Source organism: Sminthopsis crassicaudata, chromosome 6, assembly GCF_048593235.1.
Source record: "Sminthopsis crassicaudata isolate SCR6 chromosome 6, ASM4859323v1, whole genome shotgun sequence".
NCBI lineage: Eukaryota > Metazoa > Chordata > Mammalia > Dasyuromorphia > Dasyuridae > Sminthopsis > Sminthopsis crassicaudata.
In genome coordinates this window covers 92,575,585-92,601,917 of record NC_133622.1, presented here as the reverse complement: position 1 = coordinate 92,601,917, position 26,333 = coordinate 92,575,585, and positions in this window count along the sequence as shown.

Sequence of the window (26,333 nt, the reverse complement as noted above, 5' to 3'; positions counted from 1 at the left end):
CTGAGGTATCATTACACACCTGTCAGATTGGCTAAGATGAACAAATAACGATGAATGTTGGAGGGGCTGTGGCAAAACTGGGACACTGATGCATTGTTGGTGGAGTTGTGAAAGAATCCAACCATTCTGGAGAGCAATCTGGAATTATGCCCAAAAAGTTATCAAAATGTGCATACCCTTTGACCCAGCCATACTACTACTGGGCTTATACCCCAAGGAACTACTAAAGAAGGGAAAAGGACCTGTATGTGCCAAAATGTTTGTGGCAGCCCTTTTCATAGTGGCTAGAAGCTGGAAGATGAATGGATGTCCATCAATTGGAGAATGGTTGGGTAAACTATGGTATATGAATGTTATGGAATATTATTGTTCTATAAGAAATGACCAGCAGGAGGAATACAGAGAGGCTTGGAGAGACTTACATCAACTGATGCTGAGTGAAACGAGCAGAACCAGAAGATCATTATACACTTCAACAATGATACTGTACGAGGATGTATGCTGATGGAAGTGGATTTCTTCAACATAGAGAAGAGCTAATCCAATTCCAATTGATTAATGATGGACAGAACCAGCTACATCCAGAAAAGGAACACTGGGAAATGAATATAAACTGTTATTTTTACCTTCTGAATCCAATTCTTCCTGTGCAACAAAAAATTCGGTTCTACACACATACATTGTATCTAGAATATACTGTAATATATCTAACATATATAAGACTGCTTGCCATCTGGGGGAGGGGGTTGGGGGAGGAAGGGAAAAAATCTGAATAGAAGTAAATGCAAGGGATAATGTTGTAAAAAATTACCCATGCATATGTACTGTCAAAAAAATGTTATAATTATAAAATAAAATAAAATAAAAAAATATAAAAAAAAAAACAAAAATGCATAGTAGCAAGCTTCTCTCAACTTACATAGTCCTTAGATAGTCAACTAGTCCTTAGACAATAGATGTTCCTTTTATCACTATTTTCTTATATTTGCTTATTTAAACTTGTGTTCTAAATAAGGAAATTAATCAATTAACAAACTTTATAACTCTAAATTAATGAAGAAATGTTATCTTTGACAAAATCAGAATTGAGTATAATTCAAGTACATTTTTCAAGAAAAAATAGCTCTTGGAGAGGCAGCAAGGTGCATTTAAGTGATTATATATGGGTGGGTGAGATGGGATGGATTGCACACAAAATGGATAAACATTTACTAGTCTGGTAAACCTTGTAATCTACTTCTCAGAATAATTTTCTTTTAATTCACATTTGAGGGAAATGCGAAATTTCAGTTGATAATGACTAGCACCTGTATTTTATTTTTACAAAGGAGTTACAAAAATAACCTCACTTTATTCTGACAACAACCATGGGAGGTAGCTGCAATTATAATCATTTTTTTTTACAGATAATGAAATTGAGGTAGAAAAATTAAATGATACGCTCAGGATTGCAAAGGTAATACGTGTCTGAGGTGAGATTTAAACTCAGACCTAGTGCTTTATTGATTGCATGACTTAGATGTTTCTGTAAGGTGAAAAAAAATGTGTGTATATGTGTGTGGATATATATCTATGTATCTAAAAATATTTAGATATATTCACACATACACATACATACAAAATATTTAAATTTTATTTGGCATTTTATTTTCCCAAGTTACATTTGAAAATAGTTGTTAATATTTATTTTAAAATGGTAATTTCCAAATTCTCTCACTTCTTCCATTTCTATAAAATCCTCCTCTTGAGAATATAAGCAATTCAATACAGATTATACATGTGTATTCAGATAAAATATTTTCTTGTAAACAATATATGGTAAGATTCTTTTTTATAATCTATTGCTATTTGTTTCCATTTTATGGGAGAATTCATTCCATTTTTATTCACAGATATGATTACCATCTCTGTATTTCCCTCCATCCTATATTCTCCCTTGCATATACTTTTATTCTCTTTTTCCACCCATTCCTTAGTCTTGTTTTTTTGACCCACCTCACCCATTACTTTATACCTCTCCCTTCTCTTAGTAGTCTTTTTTTTTAACCAAGTCCACTCACTACCTTATCTTCTATCACCTCTTCCTTCTCTTAGCATTTTCCCTAGTATTTCTGCCCTCCCTTCTATTCTGCCCCAGACTTTTCTTTTCTCTTTCTCCTCCTACTTCTTTATATGGTTAAATAAATTTCTATACCCAATTAAATGATTATTTCAACTTAGAGTCAAAACTGATGGGATGAAGCTTTAGACAATGCTCATCCCCTCCCTCCTTTCCCTTGATTGTAATAAGTCTGTTGAATCTCTTCATGTGAACTAATTGTTCCATTATACCTCTTCTTTCCTCTTTTTCTAGTACAAACCTTTTCTCACCCCTTAATGTCTTTTTCTTTGATGTCATTACATCAGAGACCATTCATAACCACACCCTTGATTCATGTGATGCCCTGGTCTTTCTTCCCCAGTGACAGATACTGTTTTCAAGAATTATTAGTTTCATTTTCTCATCTAGGGATATATACAGTTTAACTTTTAAATAATATATATTTACCCCATTTACCTTTCTATGCTTCTTTTTGAGTCCTGTGTTTGTAGATTAAAATTTCCATTTAGTTCTGTTTTTTCCAATATAAATGATTGAAAGTCTCTTACTTCACTGAAGATACATCATCTCCTTTGAAAGATGATGCTGAATCTTTCTGGGTAGTTAATTCTTGGTTGTAACCCTAGGTCCTGTGCCTTCCAGAATATGGTATTCCAAGCCCTCCAATCATTTATTATAGAAGCTGACAGATCCTGGATAATCCTGATTATTGTTCCTAGATATTTGACTTGTTTTTATCTGACAGCTTGCAGTAATTTTTCCTTGAGATTGTACTTATGGAAATTCACAAGCAACAATGTGCCTTGGGTTTTTCATTATGGGATCTCTTTGTAAAGGAGATTGATGGATTTTTTAAAATCAGAATTTCTCCTCTTTGTCTAGAATGTTGGGGCATTTTTCCCTAATTATATTTGAAGAATTCTGTCCAGGCTTTTTGGTTTTGGTCATGGGCTTCAGATAGGCCAATATTTTTAAATTGTCTCTTTCAGATCTATTTTCCAGGTCGATTGTTTTTCCAATGAGGTATTTAGTGTTTTCTTCCATTTTTTTCATTCTTTTTAAGTTTGTTTCACTAATTCTTGCAGTCTCACAGCATCATTAGCTTCAATTTGCCCTTTCAACTTTTTAAATGTATGGTTTTCTTCAGTTAGCTTTTGTATCTCTTTTTGCATTTGATTAATTTTGCTTTTTAAGGAGTGGTTTTCAAAGCAATCGTGATGTAAAATAAAACATAGAAAAAAAATCTCAAAAAATAAGGCCATTCCAGTTCCAATGGTCTTGTTATAGAAAGAGACATCTGCACCCATGGAGAGAACTATGGGGACTGAGTGTGATTACAACATGGCCTATTTCCAATTCTGCTTTTTTAGAGTTCTTTAACTCATTGCTTAATCTGTTTTTTAAAAAGTGTTATTTGATTATTTGTCTGTGTGTTTCTGTATGTATGTGTGTCTCCTTTACCAAACTTTTTTTTTTTAACATTTTCATTTCTCTTCTCATTTTTCCTCTATTTCTCTTACTTGATTTTGAAAATCTTTTCTGAGATCTTCCATGGCTCAAAAAACCAATACATATTTTTTCTTGGAGGCTTTGCATGTAGGATCTTTGATTTTGGTATGCTTTTCTAAGAGTATGTTTTGATCTTCCTCATCACATTAGTAAGTTTCTATGGTCAGATTTTTTTCCTGTTTTTTGCTCATTTCCCAACCTATTACTTGGCTATTCATTTTTTTTTTTCTTATAAAAATAGAGCTCTTTTTCCAGGGTGAAGGATTCAAGGGTTTTGTTCAGCTTTTTTAAATATCAGAATTCTCAATGTACTGAAATTCCAAGCTGTAGTACTCAAGTGTTCTATTTGGATCATTCCACCTTTACTGAACTGAAAATGTGCAGGTCCTGAAAAGGATCTCTGAAAAAATTTAAAAAGACAAATGGCTAGGAAATAAGCAAACAACAGAAAAGGTTCTGACCATATATTACTATTATAGTGAGAAGGAAGATCAAAAGACACACAGAGAACCAGATAAAATCCTACATTCAAAGCCTTTGAGAAAAAACAAGAATTGATATTAGGCTATGGAAGAACTTAAAAAGGATATTGCAAATCAAGCAAGATAGGTAGAGGAAAAATTTGGAAGAAAAATTAGAGTGATACAAAAGAAAATATGAAAAGCTAATGAAAAGAAGAATGTCTTAAAAAAACAAAATTGGAGTGGAGCCAAGATGACAGAAAAGGCACACCCGACATTCTGTGCTCCTCTCATACCCTCATTACCAATTTTTAAAATCAGCATCAAAAATAGCACTAGACTGGTAAGGTTCATGAAGATTGGAAGTACAACTCACCAGTTGATGATAATCTGAAATACCACCAGAAAAATTTGTCCTGAGTGTTGGGAACAGACCAGCGCAGGCAGGGATGCAGTCAGGAGTGAGGGTGGTCTCTATGGTTGGAAGGTTTACACAGAGCTCTCTGCAATAGCCTGACTGCTTTGCTTTGGTCGCAGAGTAGTGTACCAGGAGAGAAATTAGAGCCTAGGGTAGAGGGTACACTGAGGGATGCCAGAGCCTAACAGGATCTGGCTGTGTCAACCCAAGACTGGAAGTGACTCAGCGCAGATCATAACACAGCTCTTCAGCAGCATTCTGCAGCTAGGGGCTCTTGTTGGGAGACAGTCACAAACCTACACAAGAGGGGGCACAGCCTGGGGCAGTCTCTAATCTGCACAGTGGGAAGCTCGGTGTGGCGTAGTGGAATTTCCATAGCTTAACCGCTCCCCAGGCAGAGATACTTCCTCTGCAGTGAGGGATAGGGCAACTGCTAAAACTCAAAGTAGGTATTTGTGAGGGGGAAGTGATACTCTCACTGCTTAACCTCTAGCCCCAAGGCAGTCACTAAACCTCACAATGGGGCTCCTTGCAGGGCACTTACACAGCTTGGCCCTTGATACCCAGGCCTAGTCACTTTCATGTGGAGCTCTTCCCAGAGCTCTCCCGCAGCTCAGCCACACCTTGCAGCCCATTGATAGGGCAGCTACTATTCATATACCCATCCTTGCTCTGCAGAGGAAGCTGGTAACCTCCTTGCCCTGAAGGCAGATCATAAAGGCATTAAAAATGAGTAAAAAATTCAAGAGAATGATTGATAGCTTCTATACAGAAAGAGAGCTGGTTTCCAAGCCCAAGGAGACTAATAGCAAACAGCCTCCAGACAATACCCCAAATAACGCTCTCCTAGAAGAGACTATTAAAAATCTCAAAAGAGAGTTTAGAAGAAAAATGGGGAAAGGAAAGAGAAGCTATGCAAGAGAGTAACAACGTCCTGAAATGTGAATTGGAAAAGGTAAAGAATTCACAGGAAGTGCATGGAAACAGAATTAGTGAATTGGAAAAGTTAAAGAAATCATAGAAAAGTAGGATCTGTGAATTGGAAAAGATAAAGAATTCCCAAGAAAGTAGGATTTGTGAATTGGAAAAAGGAAATAACTCATGAAAAACAAATTTAGTGAAATGGAAAAAAAAAATTCCATGGAGCAAAACAACTCATTTAAAAACTCAATTGGACAAGTACAAAAATAAGTAAAAAAAGATAATGGAGAAAATAACTCATTAAAAATCAGAACTGAAGAAATATAAATGAATGATTCATTGAGACACCAAGAATCAATCAAGCAAAACTAAAAAAATAAAAAGCTGGAGAAAAATGTCAAATATATACTTGGGAAAATGGCAAACCTGGAAAATAGATCTAGGAGACATACTCTGAGAATTATTGGATTTCCCAAAAATTATGATGAAAAAAGATCCTAGATGCTATTTTATAGGAAATCATCAAAGAGAACTGCTCAGAGGTAATAGAATCAGAAGGTATATTAGGCATTGAAAGAATTCATTGAACACCTTCTGAAAAAGACACTAAAATAAAAACCCCAAGGAATATTGTGGCAAAATATCAGAATTATCAGACTAAGGAAAAATATTACAAGCAGCCAGAAAAAAATTCAAATACCAAGGTGCAACAATAAGGATAACTCAAGATCTGGCTGCCTCCACATAAAAGAATCAAAGACCCTGGAACCTGATATTCCAAAAGGCAAAAGAACTTGGAATACAGTCAAGAATAAACTACACAGCTAAGCTGAGCATTTTCTTCAATGGGAGAAGATGGACATTTAATGAAATAGATGAATTCCATTTGTTTCTACATAAACAACAACAACAACAACAACAACAACAACAATAACAACAACAACAACAACAACAAAACAGATTTAAACAAAAAATTTGATCTCCAACCATAGAACTCAAGAGAAGCAGAAAAAGGTAAAAGGAACTCTTGAGAATTTTATTTCTGTTGTGGATACACATTAAGACCACATGTATGATTTGATTTTACTGACATAACATAAAAAAGGGAAGTAGAAATGAAAAGGAGATAGTGTCAGAAAAAGGGAAAAGTGGAGATAAAAAGATGGAAACTACATCCCACAAAGAGGTAAATAAAACCTATCATATCTGAGGTAAGTTAGAGAGGGGGAGAGACATTGTGTGAATATTACTCTCATCAGAATTGACTCAAAGAGAAATTGTTGTTGAAGTGTATAGTGATCTTCTGATTCTGCTCATTTCACTCAGCATCAGTTCATGTAAGTCTCTCCAAACCTTTCTGTATTCATCCTGCTGGTCATTTCTTACAGAGCATGATATTCCATAACATTCATATACCATAACTCCATTCTCCAATTGATGGACATCCTTTCATTTTCCAGTTTCTAGTCACTACTAAAAGAGCTGCCACAAAAATTTTGGCACATACAGGTCCCTTCCCCTCCTCAGTATTTCTTTAGGATATAATCCCAGTAGTAGCACTGCTGGATCAAAGAATATGCACAGTTTGATAACTTTTTGTGTGTAGTTCCAAATTGCTCTCCAGAATGGCTGGATTCTTTCACAACTTCACCAACAATGTATTAGTGTCCCTGTTTTCCCACATCCCCTCCAACATTCATCATTCTTTGTTCCTGTCATCTTAGCCAATCTGACAGATGTGTAGTGGTATCTCAGAATTGTCTTAATTTGCATTTCTCTGATCAGTAGTGATTTGGAACACTTTCATATGTGTGGATATAATTTCAATTTCATCATCTGAGAATTGTCTGTTTATATCCTTTGACCATTTATCAATTGGAGAATGGTTTGATTTCTTATAAATTAGGGTCAGTTCTCTATATATTTTGGAAATGAGACCTTTATCAGAACCTTTAACTGTAAAAATATTTTCCCAATTTTTTACTTCCCTTCTAATCTTGTTTGCATTAGTATTGTTTGTACAGAAATTTTTAGTTTGATGTAATCAAAATCTTCTGTTTTGTGATCAATAATGATCTCTAGTTCTCCTCTGGTCATGAATTCCTTCCTCCTCCACAGGTCTGAGAGGTAGACTATCCTCTTTTCCTCTAATCTATGTATGATCTCATTCTTTATGCCTAAATCATGGACCCAATTTGATCTTATCTTAGTATATGGTGTTAAGTGTGGATCCATATCTAATTTCTGCCATAATAATTTTCAGTTTTTCCAACAGTTTTTTTCCAAATAATGAATTTTTATCCCTTATGTTGGTATCTTTGAGTTTGTCAAAGATTAAATTGCTATAGATGTACCCTTTTTTGTCCTTTGTATCTAATCTGTTCCACTGATTGACCAGTCTATTTCTAAGCCAATACCAAATTTCTCTTTGTATCTCTTGCTGTTGGATTGTGTTGGTAATGTATAAAAATGCTGAGGATTTATGTGGATTTACTTTGTATCTTGCAACTTTGCTAAAATTCTGAATTATTTCTAACAGCTTTTTAGCAGAATCTTTGGGGTTCTCTAAGTATACCATCATGTCATCTGCAAAGAGTGATAGTTTGATTTCCTCATTTCCTACTCTAATTCCTTGAATTTCTTTCTTGGCTCTTATTGCCGAGGCTCGAGTTTCTAATAATTTATTCAATATAGAGGCTAGCATTTCTAACAAAATATTGAATAGTAATGGTGATAGTGGGCAACCTTGTTGCACTCCTGATCTTACTGGGAAAGGTTCCAGTTTATCTCCATTACATATTATGCTTACTGACAGTCTTAAATATATGCTCCTGATTATTTTAAGGAATAGTCCATTTATTCCTATACTCTCAAGCGGTTTTAGTAGGAATGGATATTGGATTTTATCAAATGCTATTTCTGCATCTATTTAGATGGTCATATGGTTTTTATGAATTTTATTATTAATATGGTCAATTATACTAATAATTTTCTAATAAAGCAACCCTGCATTACTGGTATAAATCCTACTTGATTATAGTGTATTATCCTGGGGGTGAATTTCTGAATTCGTTTTGCTAATATCTTATTTAAGATTTTAGCATCAATATTCATTAAGGATATTGGTCTATTGTTTTCTTTCTCAGTTTTCAATCTACCTGTTTTAGGTGTCAGTATTATGTCTGTGTCATAAAAGGAGTTTGGTAGGACTCCTTCATCCCCTATTTTTTCAAATAGTTTATATAACATTGGGGCTAATTGTTCTTTAAATGTTTGGTAGAATTCACATGTATCCATCTAGGCCTGGGGATTTTTTCTTGGGTAGTTGATTAATAGCTTGTTCTATTTCTTTTTCTGAAATGGGACTATTAAAGCAGTTTACTTCCTCCTTTGTTAATCGAGGAAGCCTATATTTTTGGAGGTAGTCATCCATTTCACTTAAGTTATCAAATTTATTGTCATAAAGTTGGTCAAAATAACTCATTATTTCTCTAATGTTCTCTTCATTGGGGGAAAGATCCCCCTTTTCATTTTTAATACTAACAATTTTATTTGATTTTTTGCCTTTCCTTTTTCTGATCAGATTTACCACAGGTTTATCTATTTTATTGTCTTTTTCATAAAACCAACTCTTGGCTTTATTTATTAATTCAATAGGTTTTTTTTTTTTTTTAACTTTCAATATTATTGATTTCTCCTTTTAATTTTAGAGTTTAAAGTTTAGTTTTTGTTTGGGAGTTTTTTATTTGGTCTTTTTTTAGCTTTTTAAGTTGCCGGCCCAATTCATTAATTTTCTCTTTCTTTATTTTATTCGTTCCGGCCAAGATGGCGGCGTGGAGGCAGACAGCTGCTTGAGCTCCTCGTTTTCTCTCAGAACTTACTTCATGACAAGCCTCAGACTTAATGCTTGACCCAGAAAGAAATCCACAAATAATCACCAAGAGAAGACATCCTTGAAAGTCGCCAGAAAAGGTCTGTGTTTGCTCGGGGGAGGGTCAAACAGACTGGGCGCAGACTGAGGGCAGACAGCCAGAGCAAGACAGGCAGCTCACACAGCTCAGACCTGAGGGGGAGGGGTGTGATCTCTGCCTTTTCTGTGAAAGGGCTTTTGCCCCTGTGTTGATGCTCCGTCTTGGCAGCAAGCCAGGAGCAGCTGTAAACACCTAAGGTGAAGATTAAAACCCCAGAAAGCTAGCGTCTCTCAGAGCCCGGCCACCCCAACCCACACCTGGACTGATTCGGTGCCGTTCTCGGAGCCTCAGAGCGCAGATTCAGTACAGTCATTGCTGTTCTGTTAGTGGCTCTCTGCTGCCCTACCCCCAGTCTGAGGAGGAAGCCCATTAATACCATCCAGCACCATCCCCCGCAAAAGAGACCAATTGTTTCTCTTGTCAGTTTGTTTTCTTTGATTCCTACTCTGACAAAATGAACAAAAAATTCAAAAGGGCTCTAACCATTGACAGCTTCTGTGTGGAGAGGGAGCAGACTTCAAATGCTGAGGAGACTAGGAACAGACTGTCCCCAGATGTATCCCCTGGGAGTGATATAAGCTGCTCCTCAATACAAATGAACCTCATAGAGTAAATCAAAAAGGCTTTCACGAGAGAGCTGTAAGAGAAATGGGAAAAGGAAAGGGAAGCTTGGCAAGAGAGCCTGGAGAAGTCATCCCATGCATTCAAAGACAGAGTGGATAAAGAAATCAAATCATTGAGAAACAAGATTAGTGAGCTGGAAAAGGTAAACAACTCCAAGGAAAACAGGATTAGTGAGCTGGAAAAGGTAAACAACTCCAAGGAAAACAGGATTAGTGAGTTGGAAAAAGAAATCAGCTCTCTAAAAAATAAAATGGATAAAATGGAAAAAAATTCCATAGAAGATAAAAACTCAATTGGACAATTACAAAGAGATATAAAAAAGTGAGTGAAGAAAATACATCATTGAAAATTAGACTGGAACAAGTAGAAATGAATGACTCAAGGAGAAACCAAGAGGTAGTCAAGCAAAACCAGAGAAATGAAACAATTGAAAAGAATGTCAAGTACCTTACCAGAAAGACAACAGACCTGGAAAACAGATCCAGGAGAGACAATTTGAGAATAATCGGACTCCCTAAAAAATGGGAGGAAAAAAAGAGCTTGGACACCATTTTCGAGGAAATTATCAAAGAGAACTGCCCAGACATTCTGGAAACAGAGGGTAAAATAGACGTTGAAAAAATTCATCGATCACCTACTGAAAGGAACCCTAAAATCAAAATGCCAAGAAATATAGTGGCCAAGTCCGAGAACCATCAGACAAAGGAAAAGATATTGGAAGCTGCTAGAAAACAGCAATTCAGATATGGAGGATCTACAATAAGGATAACCCAGGATCTAGCAGCATCCACATTAAAAGAATGCAGGGCCTGGAACATGATATTCCGAAAGGCTAAGGAACTTGGTATGCAGCAAAGAATAACTTACCCAGCAAGAATGAGCATCGTTTTCCAGGGAAGAAGATGGACATTTAACGAAATAAATGAATTCCATCTATTTTTGATGAAAAATCCAGACCTACATAAAAGGTTTGATCTTCAAATACAGAACTCAAGAGATTTCTAAAAAGGTAAAAAGAAATCTTGAGAACTATACTTCTGTCAAAAAATATGTAAAGAACATATGTACAATTTGTCTTAGAAACTAGAGGTGGAAAGGAGATTATATCATAAAAAAGTGTAAAGTGGTGGTACTACATCTCATGAAGAGGCAAAGGTAACCTATTATATCTGAGAGAAAGAAAGGAGGGAGAAGAACATAGCGTGTATCAATAGACATATTTGATTTATGGTGAAACTTCTTCCACTTCATTGAAAAGTGAAAGGGAAGGAGTAAGCTAAGGGGAAGGGAATACAGTAATTTCTTTTTTTTTTTTTTTTTTTTTTTTTATTATATATATATATATATATATATATATATATATATATATATGTATATTTTTTTATAATATAATCCCTTGTATTCATTTTTCCAAATTACCCCCCCCTCCCTCTATTCCCTCCCCCCTACGACAGGCAATACCATACATTTTACATGTGTTACAATATAGTCTAAGTACAATACATGTGTGTGAGTATCATTTTCTTGTTGCACAATAAACATTAGAATCCGAAGGTACATGCAACCTGGGCAGACAGATATTAGTGCTAACAATTTACATTCCCCTCCCAGTGTTTCTTCTCTGGGTGTATCTACCTCTGTCCATCATTGATCAACTGGAAGTGAGTTGGATCTTCTTTATGTTGAAGATTTCCACTTCCATCAGAATACATCCTCATACAGTATTGTTGTTGAAGTATACAGTGATCTTCTGCTTCTGCTCATTTCACTCAGCATCAGTTGATTTAAGTCTCTCCAGGCCTCTCTGTATTCCTCCTGCTGGTCATTTCTTACCGAGCAATAATATTCCATAACTTTCATATACCACAATTTACCCAACCATTCTCCAACTGATGGACATCCATTCATCTTCCAGTTTCTAGCTACAACAAAAAGAGCTGCCACAAACATTTTGGCACATATATGTCTCTTTCCGCTCTTTAGTATTTCTTTGGGATATAATCCCAGTAGTAGCGCTGCTGGGTCAAAGGGTATGCACAGTTTGATAACTTTTTGGGCATAATTCCAGATTGCTCTCCAGAATGGCTGGATTCTTTCACAACTCCACCAGCAATGTATTAGTGTCCCAATTTCCCCACATCCCCTCCAACATTTGTCATTATTTGTTCCTGTCATCTTAGCCAATCTGACAGGTGTGTAGTGGTATCTCAGAGTGGTCTTAATTTGCATTTCTCTGATCAGTAGTGATTTGGAACACTCTTTCATGTGAGTGGATATAGTTTCAATTTCTTCCTCTGAGAATTGTCTGTTCATATCCTTTGACCATTTATCAATTGGAGAATGGTTCGGTTTCTTATAAATTATGGTCAGTTCTCTATATATTTTGGAAATGAGACCTTTGTCAGAACCTTTGTTTTTAAAAATATTTTCCCAATTTGTTACTTCCCTTCTAATCTTGTTTGCATTAGTATTATTTGTACAGAAACTTTTTAGTTTGATGTAATCAAAATCTTCTATTTTGTGATCAATAATGATCTCTAGTTCTCCTCTGGTCATAAATTCCTTCCTCCTCCACAAGTCTGAGAGGTAGATTATCCTCTGTTCCTCTAATCTATTTATTATCTCCCTCTTTATGCCTAAATCATGGACCCATTTTGATCTTATCTTGGTATATGGTGTTAAGTGTGGATCCATATCTAATTTCTGCCATACTAATTTCCAGTTTTCCCAACAGTTTTTTTCCGAATAATGAAATTTTATCCCTAATGTTGGAATCTTTGGGTTTGTCAAAGATTAGATTGCTATAGGTGTACCCTTTTTTGTCCTTTGTATCTAATCTGTTCCACTGATCTACCGGTCTATTTCGTAGCCAATACCAAATGGTTTTGGTGACTGCTGCTATATAATATAGCTTTAGATCAGGTACACTTAGACCACCTTCCTCTGAGTTTTTTTTCATTAGTTCCCTTGCAATTCTTGACCTTTTATTCTTCCATATGAATTTTGTTGTTATTTTTTCTAGGTCATTAAAATAGTTTCTTGGGAGTCTGATTGGTATAGCACTAAATAAATAGATTAGTTTGGGGAGTATTGTCATCTTTATTATATTCGCTCGGCCTATCCAAGAGCACTGAATGTCTTTCCAATTATTTAAATCTGATTTTATTTTTGTGGCAAGTGTTTTGTAATTTTTCTCATATAATTCCTGATTTTTCTTTGGTAGATGGATTCCCAAATATTTTATACTCTCAACATTTGTTTGGAATGGAATTTGTCTTTGTATCTCTTGCTGTTGCATTTTGTTAGTGATATATAAAAATGCCGAGGATTTATGTGGATTTATTTTGTATCCTGCCACTTTGCTGAAATTTTGAATTATTTCTAGTAGCTTTTTAGTAGAGTCTTTGGGGTTCTCTAAGTATACCATCATGTCATCTGCAAAAAGTGATAGTTTAATTTCCTCATTTCCTACTCTAATTCCTTGAATCTCTTTCTCGGCTCTTATTGCCGAGGCTAGCGTTTCTAGTACTATATTGAATAGTAATGGTGATAGTGGGCAACCTTGTTTCACTCCTGATCTTACTGGGAAAGGTTGCAGTTTATTTCTATTGCATATTATGCTTACTGACGGTCTTAAATATATACTCCTGATTATTCTAAGGAATAATCCATTTATTCCTATACTCTCAAGAGTTTTTAGTAGGAATGGATGTTGGATTTTGTCAAATGCTTTTTCTGCATCTATTGAGATGATCATATGGTTCTTATTAATTTGATTATTAATATGGTCAATTATATTAATAGTTTTCCTAATATTAAACCAGCCCTGCATTCCTGGAATAAATCCTACTTGATCATAGTGTATTATCTTGGAGATGATTTTCTGAAGTCTTTTTGCTAATATCTTATTTAAGATTTTAGCATCAATATTCATTAAGGAGATTGGTCTATAGTTTTCTTTCTCAGTTTTCGATCTACCAGGTTTAGGTATCAGTACCATGTCTGTGTCATAAAAGGAATTTGGTAGGACTCCTTCATCCCCTATTTTTTCAAATAATTTATATAACATTGGGGCTAATTGTTCTTTAAATGTTTGGTAGAATTCACATGTGAATCCATCTGGCCCTGGGGATTTTTTCCTGGGGAGTTGATTAATAGCTTGTTCTATTTCTTTTTCTGAAATGGGACTATTTAAGCAATTTATCTCCTCCTCTGTTAATCTAGGGAGCCTATATTTTTGGAGGAAGTCATCCATTTCACTTAAGTTATCAAATTTATTGGCATAAAGTTGGGCAAAGTAACTCCTTATTATTTCTCTAATTTCCTCTTCATTGGTGGAAAGATCCCCCTTTTCATTTGTAAGACTATCAATTTGATTTTCCTCTTTCTGTTTTTTGATCAAATTTACCAAAGGTTTATCTATTTTATTGGCTTTTTCATAAAACCAACTCTTGGTTTTATTTATTAATTCAATAGTTTTTTTACTTTCAATTTTATTGATTTCTCCTTTTAATTTTTGTATTTCGAGTTTAATTTTTGGTTGGGGGTTTATAATTTGGTCTTTTTCTAGCCTTTTAAGTTGTAAGCCCAATTCGTTAATCTTCTCTTTCTCAATTTTCTTCAAATAAGCCTCTAAAGATATAAAATTTCCCCTTATTACCGCTTTAGCTGCATCCCAAAGATTTTGATATGATGTCTCATCATTATCATTATCTTGGGTGAAATTGTTAATTGTTTCTATAATTTGCTCTTTCACCCAGTCATTCTTTAAGATGAGATTATTCAGTTTCCAATTACTTTTTGGTCTATTTACCCCTAACTTTTTACTGAATGTAGCTTTTATTGCATTGTGATCTGAGAAGAAGGCATTTATTATTTCTGCCTTCCTACATTTAATTTTGAGATCTTTATGTCCTAGTATATGGTCAATTTTTGTATAGGATCCATGAACTGCTGAGAAGAAAGTATATTCCTTCCTATTGCCATTCAGTTTTCTCCAAAGGTCTATCATACCTAGTTTTTCTAATGTTCTATTTACTTTTTTAATTTCTTTCTTGTTTGTTTTGTGGTTTGATTTGTCTAAATCTGAGAGTGCAAGGTTGAGATCTCCCACTATTATAGTTTTACTGTCTATTTCCTCTTGTAGTTCTCTTAACTTTTCCTTTAGAAAGTTAGATGCTATACCACTTGGTGCATATATGTTTAGTATTGATATGGCTTCATTATTTATGCTACCTTTCAGCAGGATATAGTTTCCTTCCTTATCTTTTTTAACGAGATCTACTTCTGCTTTTGCTTGATCTGAGATAAGGATAGCTACCCCTGCTTTTTTGGCTTTACCTGAAGCATAATAGGCTCTGTTCCAACCTTTTACCTTTACTCTGTATGTATCTCCCTGCTTTAAGTGTGTTTCCTGTAGGCAACATATTGTAGGGTTCTGCTTTTTGATCCAATCTACTATCCGTCTCCGTTTGATGGGATCGTTCATCCCATTTACATTTACAGTTAAAATTACTAATTCTGTATTTCCTGCCATCGTATTATCCCCAGATTATGCTTTTTTCCCTTGACCCCCCTGATCCCCCTCCCCGATATTTAATTTACAGACCCCCCTTGTGACGCGCAACCCTCCCTCTTTTTTTTTTTTTTAAGGATCCCTCCCCCCTCCCTCCAAGTCCCTTCACTTATTCTCCTTTTCCTTTTCCCTTTTCCTCTCCCCCCTTTTAATGAGGTGAGAGAAAATTCTCTGAAAAACAAATATGTTAATTATTTACTCTTTGAGCCTCTTCTGATGAGAGTAAGATTCACACAATGATTCTCCCCCTCACTAAGTTCCCTCAGATATGGTGTATTTTCTATGTCTCTTCCGGGGATATAGTTTCCCTCTTTTTATCACTCCTTCCCCTTTTTCTGAACCGACCTCCTTCCCTTTACTACACCCCCCTTTTTTTCTTTTATATCAGTAAAATCAAATTATCCTTGAGTATTTTTTATATACCCACAACAGAGTTACAGTTCTCAAGGGTTCTGTGTACCTTTTTCTGTTTCTCTTCAGTCTTGTGGATGTAGATCAAATTTTTTGTTTAAGTCTGGTTTTTTTCTTAGAAACATATAGAATTCCTCTGTTTCATTGAATGACCATCTTCTTCCATGGAAAAAGATGCTAAACTTAGCTGGGTAGTTCATTCTTGGTTGCAGTCCTTGATCTTTTGCCTTACGGAATATCAGGTTCCAGGCCCTTCTATCTTTTAATGTGGAGGCAGCCAGATCTTGGGTGACCCTTATTGTGGCACCTTGGTATTTAAATTGTTTTTTTCTAGCTGCTTGCAGGATTTTCTCTTTTGTGTGGTAATTCTGCAGCTTAGCCACAATATTCCGTGGTGTTATTTTTTTAGGGTCTATTTCAGAAGGAGTTCGATGAATTCTTTCCACATCTACTTTCCCTTCTGTTTCTATTATCTCTGGACAGTTCTCTTTGATAATTTCCTGTAAAATAGAATCTAGGCTCTTTTTTTGGTCATAGTTTTCTGGAAGTCCAATAATCCGCAGATTATCTCTCCTAGATCTATTTTCCAGGTCTATAGATTTTCCCAGTAAGTATTTGACGTTGTTCTCCAGCTTCTCATTTTTTTTGTTTTGTTTGACTGATTCTTGGGTTCTCTGTGAATCATTCATTTCTATTTGTTCCATCCTGACTTTTAAGGAGTTATTTTCTTCTTTCACAGTTTTTAGTTCTTTTTGTAAATGCCCAATTTCGTTTTTAAATGAATTATTTTGCTCTATTGAATTTTTTTCCATTTCCCTAAATTTTTTTTTTGAGAATTATTTTCTTTTTCCAATTCAGAAATTCTATTTTCTTGAGACTTTTTTATCTTTTCCAATTCAGAAATCCTACTTTCCTGTGTTTTTTTAACCTTTTCTAATTCACTAATTTTGTTTCCCTGCATCTCCTGTGAATTCTTTATTTTTTCCAACTCCAATTTCATAGCTTCCCTTTCCTTTCCCCATTTTTCTTCGATCTCCCTCAATTTTTTAAGAGCTTCTTCTAGGAGAGAGTTATGTGATGGGGGGCAGGAATCGTTCCCCTTTAGGTTGTTATCTTCTGAATCTTTGCTGTTAACTTCCTCGGGGTTGGATACTCGCTCTTTCTCTGTATAGAAGGAATCTATAGTTTTTCTAGCTTTTTTGCTCATACTTAAAAAAAATCTTTTGGGGTCTGTCCCTGGGGTAGGAAATTATTTACTTCTTTACCAGCTTCCTCCCAGACCGGATGGATGCAGCGGCCCCTGCGCCTGAGCTAAGATAGAGCTCTGGGAGAGAGTTCCCCACCCCCTCCCTGGAAGTGCCTCAGAGGTGATTAGCACTACTGTGCTTCGAGGGCGTAGAATAGTGAAGACTGCAGGAAGCCCAGGCTATGTGTCCGGGTGGGGAGTGGATGTTTGCAGCAGGTGACGTGAGAAGCCCCTGTGCTCAAACTGGAAGTGTCTGCCAGAAACCGCGGTCCCTAGTTCAAAGGTTCCGCTTCTCTGGGACTTCCTGGAGCTGAGTTCCACTCCCTCCAGCTAAGCTAGGCAGTGTGTGTTGCCTTGGGCCGTATCCACCCACTTGTCAGTCTCTTAACTATTCTCAGGTGGTAGCTGAGGCCACACCCCCTGGTGCCGAGTCCGCCGAGTCACCCCCCAGGATCGGGGAAAATCTAATCTGAGTTTTAAAATATTTTGGCTTTCTCTTCTGAACTGCTAAATAATTAGCAGAGAAGAGCTAACAGCCTGTGCCAGATTCCTTTACCTCAGTGGCTTCTCTGATCCCAGAGCCCTTCCCAGCGCAATGGGCGCAGTGTGCCCCTACCCCACCGTCTGTGCTGGTCTTTCTTATTCCTCCCCTGAGAACTGACCTTTCCTGTTGAAACTCCAGATTCTCTTCAGCTGGTAAGTCGTGCTTCCAGTCCTTGTGGTATCTATCAGTCCTGAGCTAATTTTGAGACTTAATTTATCTAATTGGTTGTGAGGGAGTGAGGACGTTCACTGAGTCGTGTGTTTCTTCTCCGCCATCTTGGCTCCGCCCCCCGGGAATACAGTAATTTCGAGGAAAAGGGGTAAAATAAGGGGAAGATCTTTAAGGTGGGGGAGGGATCCTAAAAAGGGAGGGCTGTGAAAAGCAAGTGGTGTTCACCAGTTTAATACTGGATAGGAGGGTAAAAGGGAACGAAAGGGGAAAAGCATAAGCAGGGGTTAATAGGATGGCAAGCAATATAGAATTAGTCCTTCTAACCATAAATGTGAATGGGGCAAACTGCCTCATAAAGAGGAAGCAGTTAGCAGACTGGATTAAAAGTCAGAATCCTACTATATGTTGTTTACAGGAAACACACCTGAAACAGGGTGAGACATTCAAACTAAAAGTAAAAGGGTGGAGCAGAATCTATTATGCTTCAGGCAAAACCAAAAAAGCAGGAGTAGCCATCCTCATCTCAGATCAAGCAAAAACAAAAATTGATCTAATTAAAAGAGATAAGGAAGGGCATTATATCCTGCTAAAGGGAAGCATCAATAGTGAAGCAGTATCAATATTAAACATGTATGCACCAAGTGGTGCAGCATCTAAATTCTTAAAAGAGAAATTAAGAGAGCTGCAAGAGGAAATAGATAGCAAAACTATAATAGCGGGAGATCTCAACCTTGCACTCTCAGAATTAGATAAATCAAACCACAAAATAAATAAGAAAGAAGTCAAAGAGGTAAATAGAATACTAGAAAAGTTTGATATGATAGATCTTTGGCAAAAGCTTAATGGAGACAGAAAGGAATATACTTTCTTCTCAGCAGTTCATGGAACCTATACAAAAATTGATCATATACTAGGGCATAAAAACCTCAAAATCAAATGCAGTAAGGCAGAAATAGTAAATGCATCCTTTTCAGACCATAATGCAATCAAAATAACATTTAATAAAAAGCCAGGGGAAAATAGACCAAAAAATAATTAGAAACTAAATAATCTTATACTAAAGAATGATTGGGTAAAACAGCAAATCATAGACATAATTAATAACTTCACCCAAGAAAATGACAATAATGAGACATCATACCAAAATGTGTGGGATACAGCCAAAGCAGTAATAAGGGGAAGTTTTATATCTCTACAGGCCTACTTGCATAAAATAGAGAAAGAGAGGGACAACGAATTGGGCTTACAACTAAAATTGCTAGAAAAGGAACAAATTAAAAACCCCCAGATAAACACAATACTTGAAATTCTAAAAATAAAAGGTGAGATTAATAAAATTGAAAGTAAAAAAACTATTGAATTAATTAATAAAACTAAGAGTTGGTTTTATGAAAAAAAACAACAAAATAGACAAACCCTTAGTAAACCTGATTAAAAAAAGGAAAGTGAAAAAGCAAATTGTTAGTTTTGAAAATGAAAAGGGTGAACTCACCACCAATGAAGAGTAAATTAGAACAATAGTTAGGAGCTACTTTGCTCAACTTTATGCCGATAAATTCGATAACTTAAATGAAATGGAAGAATACCTTCAAAAATATAGCTTGCCCAGATTAACAGAGGAAGAAGTAATTCGTCTAAATAGTCCCATCTCAGAAAAAGAAATAGACCAAGCTATTAACCAACTTCCTAAGAAAAAGTCCCCAGGACCAGACGGATTTACAGGTGAATTCTACCAAACATTTAAAGAACAACTAACTCCAATGCTATGTAAACTATTTGAAAAAATAGGGATTGAAAGAGTCCTACCAAATTCGTTCTATGACACAGACATGGTACTGATACCTAAACCAGGTAGATCGAAAACTGAGAAAGAAAACTATAGACCAATTTCCTTAATGAATATTGATGCTAAAATCTTAAATAAGATATTAGCAAATAGAATTCAGAAAATCATCCCCAGGATAATACACTATGACCAAGTGGGATTTATACCAGGAATGCATGGCTGGTTTAATATTAGGAAAATTATTAGTATAATTGACCATATTAATGATCAAATTAACAAAAACCATATGATCATCTCAATAGATGCAGAAAAGGCATTTGATAAAATCCAACATCCATTCCTACTAAAAACGCTTGAGAGCATAGGAATAAATGGACTATTCCTTAAAATAATAAGGAGCATATATTTAAAACCTTCAGTAAACATCATATGTAACGGTGATAAGCTAGAACCTTTCCCTGTAAGATCAGGAGTGAAACAAGGTTGCCCACTATCACCATTACTATTCAATATAGTACTAGAAACTCGAGCCTCGGCAATAAGAGCCGAGAAAGAGATTCAAGGAATTAGAGTAGGAAATGAAGAAATCAAATTGTCACTTTTCGCAGATGACATGATGGTATACTTAGAGAACCCCAAAGACTCTGCTAAAAAGCTATTAGAAATAATTCAGAATTTTAGCAAAGTCGCAGGATACAAAATAAATCCACATAAATCCTCAGCATTTTTATACATTACCAACACAATCCAACAGCAAGAGATACAAAGAGAAGTTCCATTCAAAATAACGGTCGATAGTATAAAATATTTGGGAATATATCTACCAAAGGAGAGTCAGGAATTATATGAGCAAAATTACAAAACACTTGCCACAAAAATAAAGTCAGATTTAAATAATTGGAAAGACATTCAATGCTCTTGGATAGGCCGAGCGAATATAATAAAGATGGCAATATTCCCCAAACTAATCTATTTATTTAGTGCTATACCAATCAGACTCCCAAGAAACTATTTTAATGACCTAGAAAAAATAACAACAAAATTCATATGGAAGAATAAAAGGTTGAGAATTGCAAGGGAACTAAAGAAAAAAAAGTCAGAGGAAGGTGGTCTAAGTGTACCTGATTTAAAGCTATATTATAAAGCAACAGTCACCAAAACCATTTGTTATTGGCTAAGAAATAGACTAGTTGATCAGTGGCATAGGTTAGGTTCACAGGGCAAGATAATGAATAAAAATAGCAATCTAATCTTTGACAATCCGAAAGATCCCAAATTTTGGGATAAGAATTCATTATTTGACAAAAACTGCTGGGAAAACTGGAAATTAGTATGGCAGAAACTAGGCATGGACCCACATTTAACACCACATACTAAGATTAGATCAAAATGGGTCCAAGATTTAGGCATAAAGAACGAAATCATAAATAAATTGGAGGAACATGGGATGGTTTACCTCTCAGACTTGTGGAGGAGGGAGGAGTTTGTGTCCAAGGGAGAACTAGAGATCATTATTAATCACAAAATAGAAAATTTTGATTACACCAAATTAAAAAGTTTCTGCACAAACAAAACTAATGCAAACAAGATTAGAAGGGAAGTAACAAATTGGGAAAAAATTTTTACAGTTAAAGGTTCTGATAAAGGCCTCATCTCCAAAATATACAGAGAATTAACTTTAATTTATAAGAAATCAAGCCATTCTCCAATTGATAAATGGTCAAAGGATATGAACAGACAATTTTCAGATGATGAAATTAAAACTATTTCCACTCATATGAAAGAATGTTCCAAATCACTATTGATCAGAGAAATGCAAATTAAGACAACTCTGAGGTATCATTACACACCTGTCAGATTGGCTAAGATGACAGGAACAAATAACGATGAATGTTGGAGGGGCTGTGGCAAAACTGGGACACTGATGCATTGTTGGTGGAGTTGTGAAAGAATCCAACCATTCTGGAGAGCAATCTGGAATTATGCCCAAAAAGTTATCAAAATGTGCATACCCTTTGACCCAGCCATATTACTACTGGGCTTATACCCCAAGGAACTACTAAAGAAGGGAAAGGGACCTGTATGTGCCAAAATGTTTGTGGCAGCCCTTTTCATAGTGGCTAGAAGCTGGAAGATGAATGGATGTCCATCAATTGGAGAATGGTTGGGTAAACTATGGTATATGAATGTTATGGAATATTATTGTTCTGTAAGAAATGACCAACAGGAGAAATACAGAGAGGCTTGGAGAGACTTACATCAACTGATGCTGAGTGAAACAAGCAGAACCAGAAGATCATTATACACTTCAACAATGATACTGTACTGCTGATGGAAGTGGATTTCTTTAACATAGAGAAGAGCTAATCCAATTCCAATTGATTAATGATGGACAGAACCAGCTACATCCAGAAAAGGAACACTGGGAAATGAATATAAACTGTTATTTTTACCTTCTGAATCCAATTCTTCCTGTGCAACAAAAAATTCGGTTCTACACACATATATTGTATCTAGAATATACTGTAATATATCTAACATATATAAGACTGCTTGCCATCTGGGGGAGGGGGTTGGGGGAGGAAGGGAAAAAATCTGAATAGAAGTACGTGCAAGGGATAATGTTGTAAAAAATTACCCATGCATATGTACTGTCAAAAAATGTTATAATTATAAAATAAAATAAAAAAATTAAAAAAAAATTCTTTATTTTATTCAAATAAGCCTCTAAAGATATAAAATTTCCCATTATTACCGCTTTAGCTGCATCCCACAAATTTTGTTATGATGTCTTATCGTTGTCATTATCTTGGGTGAAATTATTAATTGTTTCTATAATTTGCTGTTTCATCCAGTTATTCTTTAAGATGATATTATTCAGTTTCCAATTACTTTTTGGTCTATTTACTCCTAACTTCTTATTGAATGTAGATTTTATTGCATTGTGATCTCAGAAGAAGGCATTTACTATTTCTGCTTTCCTGCATTTAATTTTGAGATCTTTATGTCCTAATATATGATCAATTTTTGTATAGGTTCCATGAACTGCTGAGCAGAAAGTATACTACTTTCTATCATCATTCAGTTTTCTCCAAAGGTTTATCATGTGTAGTTTTTCTAATGTTCTATTTACTTTTTAAATTTCTTTCTTATTTGTTTTGAGGTTTGATTTATCTAATTCTGAGAGTGGAAGTTTGAGATGTCCCACTCTTATAGTTTTGCTGTCTATTTCTTCTTGCAACTCTCTTAACTTTTCCTTTAGGAAGTTAAATGCTATACCACTTGGTGCATATATGTTTAGTATTGATATAGCTTCATTGTCTATGCTACCTTTTAGCAAGATATAGTTTCCTTCCTTATCTCTTTTAATTAGATCAATTACTGCTTTTGCTTGATCTGAGATAAGGATGGCAACCCCTGCTTTTTTGGCTTTTCTTGAAGCATAATAGATTCTGTTCCAACCTTTCACGTTTACTCTGTATGTATCTCCCTGCTTTAAGTGTGTTTCCTGTAAACAACACATTGTAGGGTTCTGACTTTTGATCCAGTCTGCTATCTGCCTCTGCTTAATGGGAGAGTTCATCCCATTCACATTTACAGTTAAAATTACTAATTCTGTATATGCTGTCATCATATTATCCCCTGATTATCCTTTTTTTCCACCTTAACCCCCCTGAATCCCTTCCCCAGTATTTAATTTATAGACCCCATTTGTGACATGCAGCCCTCCATTTTTAGTATCCCTCCCCCCTCCTTTTAAGTCCCTTCCCCTTTCTTGTGCCCATCCCTTATTCCCCTTTTCCTTTTCCCTTTTCCTAACCCCCCTTTTGATGAGGTGAGAGAGAATTTTCTGAAAAACAAATATGTCAATTATTTACTCTTTGAGCCTACTTTGATGAGAGTACGATTCACACAATGTTTCTCCCCTTCTCTAAATTCCCTCAGATGTGGTATATTTTCTATGCCTCTTCCTGGGATGTAGTTTCCCTCTTTTTATCTCTCTTTCCCTTTTTTCTGATACTATCCCCTTCTCTTTATTACTTCCCTTTTTTATATTATATCAGTAAAATCAAGTTATCCATGTGGACTTTCTGTATATCCACAACAGAGATACCATTCTCAAGAGTTCTTTATGCCTTTTTCTGCTTCTCTTCGGTCTTGTGGATGTAGATCAAATTTTTTTGTTTAAGTCTGGTTTTTTTCTTAGAAACAAATGGAATTCCTATGTTTCATTAAATGATCATCTTCTTCTATGTAAGAAAATGCTAAACTTAGCTGTGTAGTTTACTCTTGGTTGCAATCCGTGTTCTTTTACCTTTGGGAATATCAGGTTCCAAGCCCTGTGATCCTTTAATGTGGAGGCAGCCAGATCTTGTGTGACCCTTATTGTGGCACCTTGATATTTGAATTGTTTTTTCCTAGCTGCTTGCAATATTTTCCCTTAGTTTGGTAGTTCTGCAACTTTGCCACAATGTTCTGTGGAGTTCTTTTTTTAGGGTCTTTTTCAGAAGGTGTTTGATGAATTCTTTCAACGCCTATTCTCCCTTTTATTTCTATTATTTCTGGACAGTTCTCTTTGACGATTTCCTATAAAATAGAATCTAGGCTCTTTTTTTATCATAGTTTTTGGGAAGTCCAGGGATCCTCAGATTATGTCTCCTAGATCTATTTTCCAGGTGTATAGATTTTCCCAGTAAGTATTTGATGTTATTCTCCAGCTTTTCATTTTATTTTTTTTTTGTTTGTTTGTTTGTTTTGTTTGACTGGTTCTTGATTTCTCAGTGAATCATTCATTTCTATTTGTTCAATCCTGATTTTTAATGAGTTATTTTCTTTATTCACATTTTTAGTTCTTTTTGTATATGCCCAATTGAGTTTTTCAATGAATTATTTTGCTCTGTTGAATTATTTTTCCATTTCACTAATTTTTTTAGTGAGTTATTTTCTTTTTCCAGTTCACAAATCCTACTTTTCTGTGATTTTTTTAACCTTTTCTAATTCACAAATTTTGTTTCCCTGCACCTCCTTCGAATTCTTTATTTTTTCCAACTCAAATTTCAGGACATTTTTATTCTCTATCATAGCTTCTCTTTCCTTTCCCCATTTTTCTTCAAACTCTCTTAACTTTTTAATAGTCTCTTCTAGGAGAGAATTATATGATGGGGCGCAAGTATCATTCCCCTTTAGGGTGTTATCTGTAGACTCTCTGCTGTTAGCCTCATCGGGCTTGGATACCCGCTCTTTCTTTGTATAGAAGGTGTCATCGTTCTCTTCAGCTTCTTACTCATTGTTAAAAATCTGTGTTGGGTCTGCCCTTTTAGTAGGAAATTTATTTATTTATCAGCTATTTTTTTAGTGTGGCTGTGTTGTGATTGCATGCCCAGTGAAGGACCCTTGCTCTGTGGCCTAGCGACTGCCCTGAGACTAGAGGCTGAACAGTAATAACATCACAAACCCCAGCCAAAGCCTCCCATGGGGCCATGGATATTAGTAGCTGATGCAAAAAGCCACTGTGTCAAACAGGAAGTGTCTGCCTGGAGAGCACAGTTCCTGCTTTGAAGGTTCTGCTAGTATGGGAGTTTCGTTGCTGCTGGATTTTCGCTGCAGAAAGAATTCCACTGCCTCAGACTGAGCCCTGCACTATGTGGATTAGAGGCTGCCCTAAGCTGTGTCTCCCTCTGTTCAGGTTCTTAACTGCCCCGAGGAAAAGCCCCAGACAGCAGCAGAAGGCAGCTGCACAGCCATGCTGAGATGTTAGGTTGCTTCCGATTTGGGGTGATTATATTATCTGGCTATGGCTTTAATGTGGCTTTGATTTCTCTTCTGATCTGCTATTTTAAAAATCATCTAATCCTTGTGTTTTTTATCAGTCCAGCATTATTTTTGAGGCTGATTTAACTAATTGGTATTGAGGATAGAAGAGAGCTTACAAATTCGCGTGTATCTTCTCTGCCATCTTGTCTCCGCCCCCCATTTTATTTTTAACTCTTCATGTTTTGTTTTGTTATTTCTTAGTCTCTTAAACTTCATTGTCTTCCCCTTGCCCAAGTCTACTTTCCAAAAAATTTTCTTCTTCACGATTCTGTTCCTCCTTTTCTAGTTAATTAAATTTCCTCTCATAATCTTGTTTTTGGATTTTTTTCTTTCAAGTTTTTCTTCAATCTCTCTCATTTGATTTTTTTTTAATTGTTTGAATTTTTTTCTGACCATTTTTTCTGGTAATTTTTATAGCCATTTCATATTAGTCTTTGGGGTAGAAGAGACCTTATTTTTTACTTTACTGTTCTCCTCTGAAAACAAACTCCCATTTTTCCTTCTATCCATGATAAGTCTATGTTTAGGTTCTTTCTTAATTGACTGATCATTTTAAAAAATGAAATGAGAACTGTTTGCGTAAGCATTTCTAATCATAGGTAGATGGAAAGGTACCTTTAGCTTCACTTCAGAACTCTGACCTGGTCCACTCAGGCCACCAGTCTATCCTATCTCCCTGCTGGTCTGTTTCTGCCCCTCAGGACAAACCTTCTCTGGCAGTCCTTCAGATCATTTTCGGTTGGTAAGTCGTACATTTAATCTTCTTGAATTTCACCAGTCA